This window comes from Anser brachyrhynchus (assembly GCF_964034855.1).
Source record: "Anser brachyrhynchus genome assembly, chromosome: 3".
NCBI lineage: Eukaryota > Metazoa > Chordata > Aves > Anseriformes > Anatidae > Anser > Anser brachyrhynchus.
In genome coordinates this window covers 30,151,058-30,159,411 of record NC_137696.1, presented here as the reverse complement: position 1 = coordinate 30,159,411, position 8,354 = coordinate 30,151,058, and positions in this window count along the sequence as shown.

The window sequence follows — 8,354 nt, the reverse complement described above, 5'->3', positions numbered from 1 at the left end:
ATTGTTCTCATTAAGTAAATGATTTACTGGAATTTCCTCTTGCTTTGCAACTTGCTTGAGAACATATTCGATCTCAGCTATCTAGGGCCTGGATAATTTCACCTGGTTCTCTGCCAGCTATGACACAGCCATTTAACACTGTCACTTTTCTTGGCCACCTCCATTCACTGTTTGTTGTTGGCTTCTGTTTCTAAAGTAACAGGACTGTATTTTCCTAACATACCAAGGACATGTCTAACAGACAACAGGGAGCTCTCATCTGGCTCTGCTTAAAGCTGGCTAATCATTGAAAATTTGGTCTGAGGTTATAAAGGACAGTGTTAGCTTTCTGTTCTCCTTATAAGGTTTGTTTTTATATATCCCAAGGGTTAAAAAGAAAGATATTAGGAGAACTAACAGAAACTGTATAACTGTGGATAAATCAGACTTGATTAAGTTTGGTTATCTTAATTCCTGTCTTCAACTAGCCGGACACAAGAAGTAAAGATCTGTTACCAGTTTCCTTGCAATTTGGAGCTGTTTGCAATAAAACTGAGCACAAAAGAAGGATGAAAAAAGATTATTACAGAGATGACTTAGCAAGAAAAATAATTAAAAATAATAATTTAATGATGAATTTGAGACTATGCTGGCTGATACTTCACATCCTCCTGTCTAATTCCCATGAATATATAAATGTAACATCTTTGAAGACATAATTATAATTTTCATTTGACATTGTTGAAGGTATTATAAGGATCATAAGTCCGTGGGGAGAGACATGCACATGTGGTGCATATGTGATTTCAATATTGTGATTTCAGTCCAACTCCTTAATCGCTAAAATTATGACATCAGGATATAATGAAGGCATAATCAAGATGCATTAAAGCCACTTAGGATATTTGAGCTTGAAGCTGCGGGACACCAGGAATTTAACACATTACCTGATATCTACAAACTTATCACTTATGCATGTTATTGGATTAGAAACAGAAACAGACCTGATTACTGAGTTGAGAATCAATAATGGTTTCTGAAACAGCTGATGAAAATTACTTTAGTACCTCCCTACTTATCTTGTTTCTGACATGGGGTAAAATTAGTTGCTGTTAATGGAGGGAGCCTGGCAATCCAGTGTTTGTGAAGATTTTTCTGTCTGCTTTTGCTAGTTAAAAAATAAGAGTATTATGTGAAATGGCATTTTTATCACCAAAAAGATATTTTTATGGCTTGCAAATATTGTATGTTGGAAGAGGGCACATCATTACTGGAAAATATATTTAAACACTAAAAACACCTAATTAGGTTTTATAGTAGCTATATTTGTCTGCAAGAGAGAACTGATTACAGGGAGATCAATATGCAGGACCATTCACTGCAGCAACACAAACACGACTGGGTTTACAGGAGTCTGGAATTACCCAGGAATGTACCTAAAAGCCGCCTAAAAGCCAGCTCTCTTACTGCTGGAGTTTGCTGTCTCATATCCAGCACTGACCAAAGATCTGCCTATGTATTAGCTACCACATTATTTATTACAGGGCAGCAACTCAGAGGTAAACTCAGAATCTGAAACAATCAGTGTGCAGGGCCACTAGTTATGGCTGCAACTGCAGCACCGTGAGGGGCTTAGACCTGCTTGGACCTGGGTGCTCTGCTGCACCAGTGGGGCCACTGGCAGAAAGATAGAGGTGTGAGGATAATTTGATGGCAGCTACACGGGCGTGCTGGGCAGAGGCATCCTTTGAAAGGGTGCAGGGGACATCTCTTGACCCCTGTCCTCTCTGTGCTTTGGCCTCACACATTGTCAACAGCACTACAGACCCCAGGTCTTTGTGCTGAAAGGGTGCAAAGTCTTTCCCTCTGCCCTTATTTAGCACCTTTATAAACCAGGCATAATTTCGTCCAACATGCATTGTTTCCAGAAATTAAAAGCTGTAATGTGTATATTTCAAGGTAAAAAGGGTATGTTTTTAAAGCCTTTACTGCTGCTACATCAACTGGCTTCACCTTGGGCTGGGTAGCCCCCCAGACACACACTGCCTTCTTCTGTACCACTCCATTAAAGACATCCACTTATAACTTCTTATCAGCACAGCATGAAGGCAGGAAGAAAATCACTTTTAAGAAACAGCATGCCTTTTAAAATAATCAGCTCAGACTTCTGGTTCAGATTAAGCACAATAAAGCTTGGGTTGCACCCACATTATATCCTTTGGGGAAGAAAACACCACAGAGGCGTTGTTCATAAGAATGGATTAGGCTTGCAAAGATCAGTAACTAGTATAATCTGGAACCTCAATTCGGATGCTTTGTTTTTTAAAAATAGGGTTCACTGGGGCAAATTTATGCCAGATGTTAACAACCATAGCCAGCAAAACTAATTATTTCTATTTAAAAAATCCACTGCTAGCACAAATGCTGTCTGAAATGGTGTGTGTTCATATTTTCAACATATAAAAGAGCTCTGCAACTGCTGACAACTCTGGAAGTAGTTTGACCAGTACAGCCAGGAGCCCTCTGTGGAAATGCAGAAGCCTTGTGTTTCTTTGATTAAGTGTATCATGTTTTCCACTATGGGTGCTAAGTACAATTAGGGGCCATGAAGTTGGGAGAACACCCATTGGTGAGTTCATCATCAATTCATTAAGCTATGCACAGCATATCACTGGGCATTCTTCCCATAAAAATGTAAATTACATTTACATTTACAGCAGAGATAGAGTATTCTTTTTCTCCATAAACTTTTTCAAATACCTCCAGTTAGTTGTGTTGTCAGCACATATACACACACACGCATGTGCTCACAGGACATACAAGTGTAGACTTATAGGGAGAAGAAGTGCAGAATTTTATGCTGTGTCCATTAACTTGGGCTCCCATTCCCATGCCACACAATAGTATTGTGGGCAGTAAAATCCCTTCTTCCCTCTCTCACCTATTTATGTCAAGGCTATTTCTGAATACAGAAGTAGAAAACTTTTTGCATTTTGACCATGCAGTCTACAGGGTTTATATGCATAATTTAAAAAATCTCTTTCAGAAGAGGTATTAATATGAACTGTAAAATTTTGACTAAAATTGTATTTGGAATCCAAATGCCTATGTTTCAGTTCCAGAGCAGTTAAACTGACTAAACTTTACTAATGGAGATCTGGACGCATGAGCTGAAGTTAGGCTTAGGGCATAGAGCATAGTTAGGCATAGTTAGGTGTAGAGTTAGGCTTAGGGACCTATCTATCCTACCCCAAAATTTAGGCTTAGTTAATGACACTTGAACTTGTTATGATCAGTTGGGTGCCAGATTTTTCTTGAACTGTTTTCTCAGCTGTATTTTGCACTGAGGTGGGGCTTTAAAACCATCAGGAACAGGAATTTGTGTGGTTTGCACTTATATGTTCATTATCAAAAGTACATAAAAGTTATGAAGAACATCAGAACACAAGGTCTAGAGTTTGTTTTTTAAAAAAATCTTCAATAAAATCCATAATTTGTAATATTGCAACACAGAAAAAAAGAATCCAAGTTCCATCAATGTGCAGCTGTGTAAGGCATTTTCTTTACATTACCTCCCATAATGTTTCATGAGTAAGGACTTCTGCTTAGTCCTATTGACAGACATCCACAATAGAAGAGAGTCTGTGTGCATGGACAGAATATTAATAAGAAAAAATGGATTCCAGCTCTGTTGTGATTTCCTTCAAATACATTGGACAGTCATTAAAAAGGTCTTACCTGATTCACAAGATGTTTCCTTTGAAACCAATAAAATCATGTTACAATATTAAATAATTTGACGATCTGCAAATATATATATATATTAATGCTTCATGAATTCTTACACCAACTTTGAATGGAAGTTTTATTTCCATTTACTGTCATTTAATTTAATACCTTGACCAACTGGTAATGTTTTATCTTCATCAGGTTTGCTAAGCCAGTGCATGCCTTGCAGTGAATATTGCTGTCCCACAGGGAATGGTATGTCACTGTCAACCCAAGAGCAACGCTGCAGGTTGTACTGATATAGCTTTGCTGGCAGCAAATCATAAACTAAGTGAAGTGGCTGGACCACCAGAGGAATGATGAACAGCCTTCAGAATAACCTCATTACCTCCCTTTGGAAAAGATGATGAGGGATCAAGGCAAGGCACATTTTGTTTGCATTCTTTTATTGACCTACCGCGACCCAACTGAGACAGTAACACAAATTTCAGAGAAAGGCTGACATTACCTGAGAACAAGCAATACTAATTGGAAACCTGACAAGAGGGGCTTGAGCAGGGAAGAAAATTCTGAAATCCAGCTCAAACATGCAGATTGGAAAAAGAGTGCAACTCAGCATCTGAAAAGTTGCCCAAATGAGAGAGGGTTAATGGAGAAGTCTAGTTGAGCCAACTGTAAAAGTTTGGGTACTTTTAGATTAACGAATTTTCTTTTTCCAGTCAGTTGTTTACAGTAAGAGGTAAGATAAAGCACCCTATGCACATCTGGACTTGAATTCAGGCTTACCTCCAAACTTGAGAATATTTGGAGTTGAGATTTCAGCTCATGTTCAGAAAAATCCCAGATTTGTCTGTCAAAAAAAAAAACAAACAACAAAAAAAAAAAACCACTGCTCATCATATGCCTCAAATACTTCCCTTCTGCACAATCTTATTCATTGGAGTGTCTAGAATGTTCTGCAGTTGCTTGGCTTTTATGGAAAAGGGTTGTTCTGTGCACTGCACCTTAGCTTTCTAAGTATTGTGAGCCAGACAGAAAAGCAAATGCTCCAGGCACTAAAGAGATTGTGGCCAACAATGTGGAGAGGATATCCTCCTGTAATGATTCTTTTACTGTCTTTTTTTTTTTCCTCACAGAATCACAGAATGAGCGAGGTTGGAAGGGACCTCTGAAGATCACCCAGTCCAACCTCCCTGCCGAGCAGGATCACCTAGAACATACTGTGCAGGATGGCATCCAGACAGGTTTTGGACATCTCCAGAGAAGGAGACTCCACAACCTCTGTGGGCAACCTGTCCCAGTGGTCTGTTGCTCTCACAGTAAAGAAGTGCCCCCTCATATTGAGCCAGAACCTCCTGGGCTTCAGTTTGTGCCCAGTGCCTCTTACCTGTCGCTGGGCACAACTGAAAAGAGACCGGCTCCATCCTCTTGATACCCTCCCCTCACAAATGTATATACATTAATGAGATCTCCCCTCAGTCTTCTCTTTTCCAGGCTAAACAGGCCCAGCTCTCTCAGGCTGTCCTCGTACAGCAGGTGCTCCAGTCCTCTCATCATCTTAGTAGCCCTAAGATGATTATTTCCTCTAAGAGGACTAGTTCCTCTTTGAACTGATGAAGCATTACTCATAAGCTCTCTGTTTTGCTCTGGTCAAGCAGGAGAAAATGGAGCTCCCATTCTCTTTCAAGTGAGTGTGATGACTGGTAACAAGGGTGCAAAACTATCATGAGGCTATTGAGAATGGTTTCTGGACTAGCTGCATGATTTTGCTAAACAGTTCAATGGCAAATGCTTTGCCTCAGCATGAATAATTTCACTGAAGGATTTCAGGCCAAGCAGAGGTAATTAATTTGGAAAAAAAGAACCATTTCAGTCCAAATGTATTTGAATATCTAACACATGAAAAGGAATTCTCTTGGCTTCCTGCTTCTTTCCATTTGAGCCCTTCTTTTACTCCTGCTGATATACTTATTCATGAAGAATATGCATGCATAGCTTTCATATACTGACAGACTCCTCCATCCATGGCTTTTCATGGCAACACCTAGTAATTCCACAGATGCTACAGTCCAAAGCTCTTCAAAGCATTCATGTGTGGAATAATGGGCTACTTAATCTTTGTTAGAATAACAGCAGAATATGATAAAACTATTGGACACACTAAGATAATCAAAACAGTTTTTAAAGCTGACTTTTAATAGGCTCTCATATTTCAAAGAGGAAAAATTTATACCTAATATAAAGTATCTAACAGCAAGCACTCCTTCTGTGGCATACTTTCAGATATCAAACATTCTGCTCTTGGAAAATATCAAATCTAATTCTCTTCTCACTTCCACCATCTTTTTCCAAGTTGAACATGCTTCTCTTGCAGTATGAGCCCCAGTTAAATTAATGTTACTGACAGAAAAATCAGGTCTTCAGTCTCTGTGTGGACTTAGCTTCTGTTTCTTTCACAGGAGGCAACAGTAAGGCTGAAATATGCACTTCTCAGATTACAAACATATAGGTACTTCCATCAGAAGCCTGAGGGAGGCACTCCTTTTAAAAAAAAAAAAAAAATCTAAAGCTGTTAGAACCCCACTTTTACAGAAATAATGTTCTGCCCAGTAGCACTCAAAAAGCTCTATTCTTTGCTCTTACTTCAATGGACCTTGTCTTCATGGGCTGCTCCATTCAAAGCTCAGACAACTTCCCTGCCAGTTTTTTTCCTTGGGCTCTCTTGAACTGCTTAGCCCAAAGTGTAGTCTCTCCTAAGAAATCATTAGAAACCCTTACACAGTTGGAGAAGTCTAGCAAGCATTTTCCAAGCACTCACTGCAAGTCGTCAGGCACAGAAGTAGAATCTAGAGAAGCACAACTTGGCAGAAGCGATCTCCAAAGACATCTATCACTATAGCTCAGGTGACCTGAAAACTGTTTTTAATGTGACACTCAGTTTAAGCTGTGATAATTTTATAAGTGCTACAGACTGGAAAAGTGCTAGCCTTTATTTGTAAGAACAGTGGTTACTGAAAGAAACCAGAAGGTACCACCCCTGTTAAATTTCTAATTGGCAGATTCAGAAGGTTTGTCTAAACTGGAGAAAGTGCATCGCCTGGTTTATTCATTAATAAATAATTCAAGGCCAGATCCAAAGTCTGTTAAAAATTATGGAAAAACCTCCCACTGACTTCAGTAAGCTTTGGATAGAGGGCTATGTAGCTGTACTTCTTCCTCAAAACTTTTTTTGCTTGAGGGTATCATATCATTGTCCTTATTATTTTAGTGCATCATAAAAATATATCATTGTCACAAGAATTTAAGCAGGTGAAAGTAAGAATGGGAGAATTCTGCCCTTACACTTTTTCGTGCAGTATAAGGGCAGAAAAAAAAAAAAAAAAAGGAAAACAATCCAAACAAACTCACTGTAAAGCCCCAACATGCTCTCTCACTATGAGGAAGATACTGTCAAGTTAACATTATAATTTCTGACGGGATTTATGCCAGCAGTTGACCCTGCTAGCGAGTTGGTCATCAACTGAAATGGAGATGTAAACCTTAATAAGAATTGAAAGAACAGAACTGTTCCAAGGAATTCCCCTTGGAGCCCTTGAACAGTAGACTTATCTTTGCATTTTATCTGGGTTATCTTTGCAGCTGTGCATAGGAAGAAAGCATAGACATCCACAGTCTTCTAGGCCTCAGCATGCACACAGTGGTGTGTTTCAGACGAATGTGTTTTTCTGTTATGGCTTACCACTAACATGGATCCGTCCTTACATCTGGTGCATCTGTCCTTTTTATTTTTTATAGCTGATGGGAAGCCTATTCAATAAGGAAGATTATCTTTGAAATCTTTTTTTCTCTCTCTCTCTCTTTAAGGAGCAGTACTGTCATGCCTTCATACATATATAAAAAATCAAGTGCTTAGTGGGTGGTTTTCTACACTCATCTTCTGAAATGACTTTTAAATATGCTCTTTTAATGAACAATGCCATCTGAAAGGCTTTCTCAGACATAGGTTGTGTGCTCTTTTGAAGTCTTTCTCCATTATACACACCAGTATATAAAATGAAAGCCTCCAGCACTGTGAAAAATTTTAAAGGTTGAATCTTACTATAAATTAAATATATATATATATAAAAATATAGGTGACAAAGATGACGATTAAGGTGTATTCTAGAGCACACAAAATGCTGTAGTAGGAGGCAGTTGGATACCTTTGATTAATAAGAGATTGAAAACCTGATATGGCCTGCCTATTTTCACTGCTGCAGCAGCACAAAGAAGTAATAAACTGAGGTTAACCAAGCAATTAAACTGGTTTGTAGGTCTTTTGCATCACTAGAGCTGCACAAAGAAGCCAAGATGCATTACTGAGTTTAGCCCAAAATCTTTAAATAATATTTTCAGAAAAAAAAATCTAAAAAAAGACATCAATATTCTCTCCTTAATATGCATCTTTCCTAACATAAGTACCAATTTTACATCATCCATAAATTTGCTGTTATTGAATTAAAAATCTGTCAAGTTAGATGTCTTTTGACATTAGTCTCAATTTGCCTTTGTCAAAAAATGAAAAATAATTTATATATTGCTATTTTTCTGTAAAAGAAAAATGTGGGTCATCCTATAGATATGACAGAAAAGTTAATGGAATACTT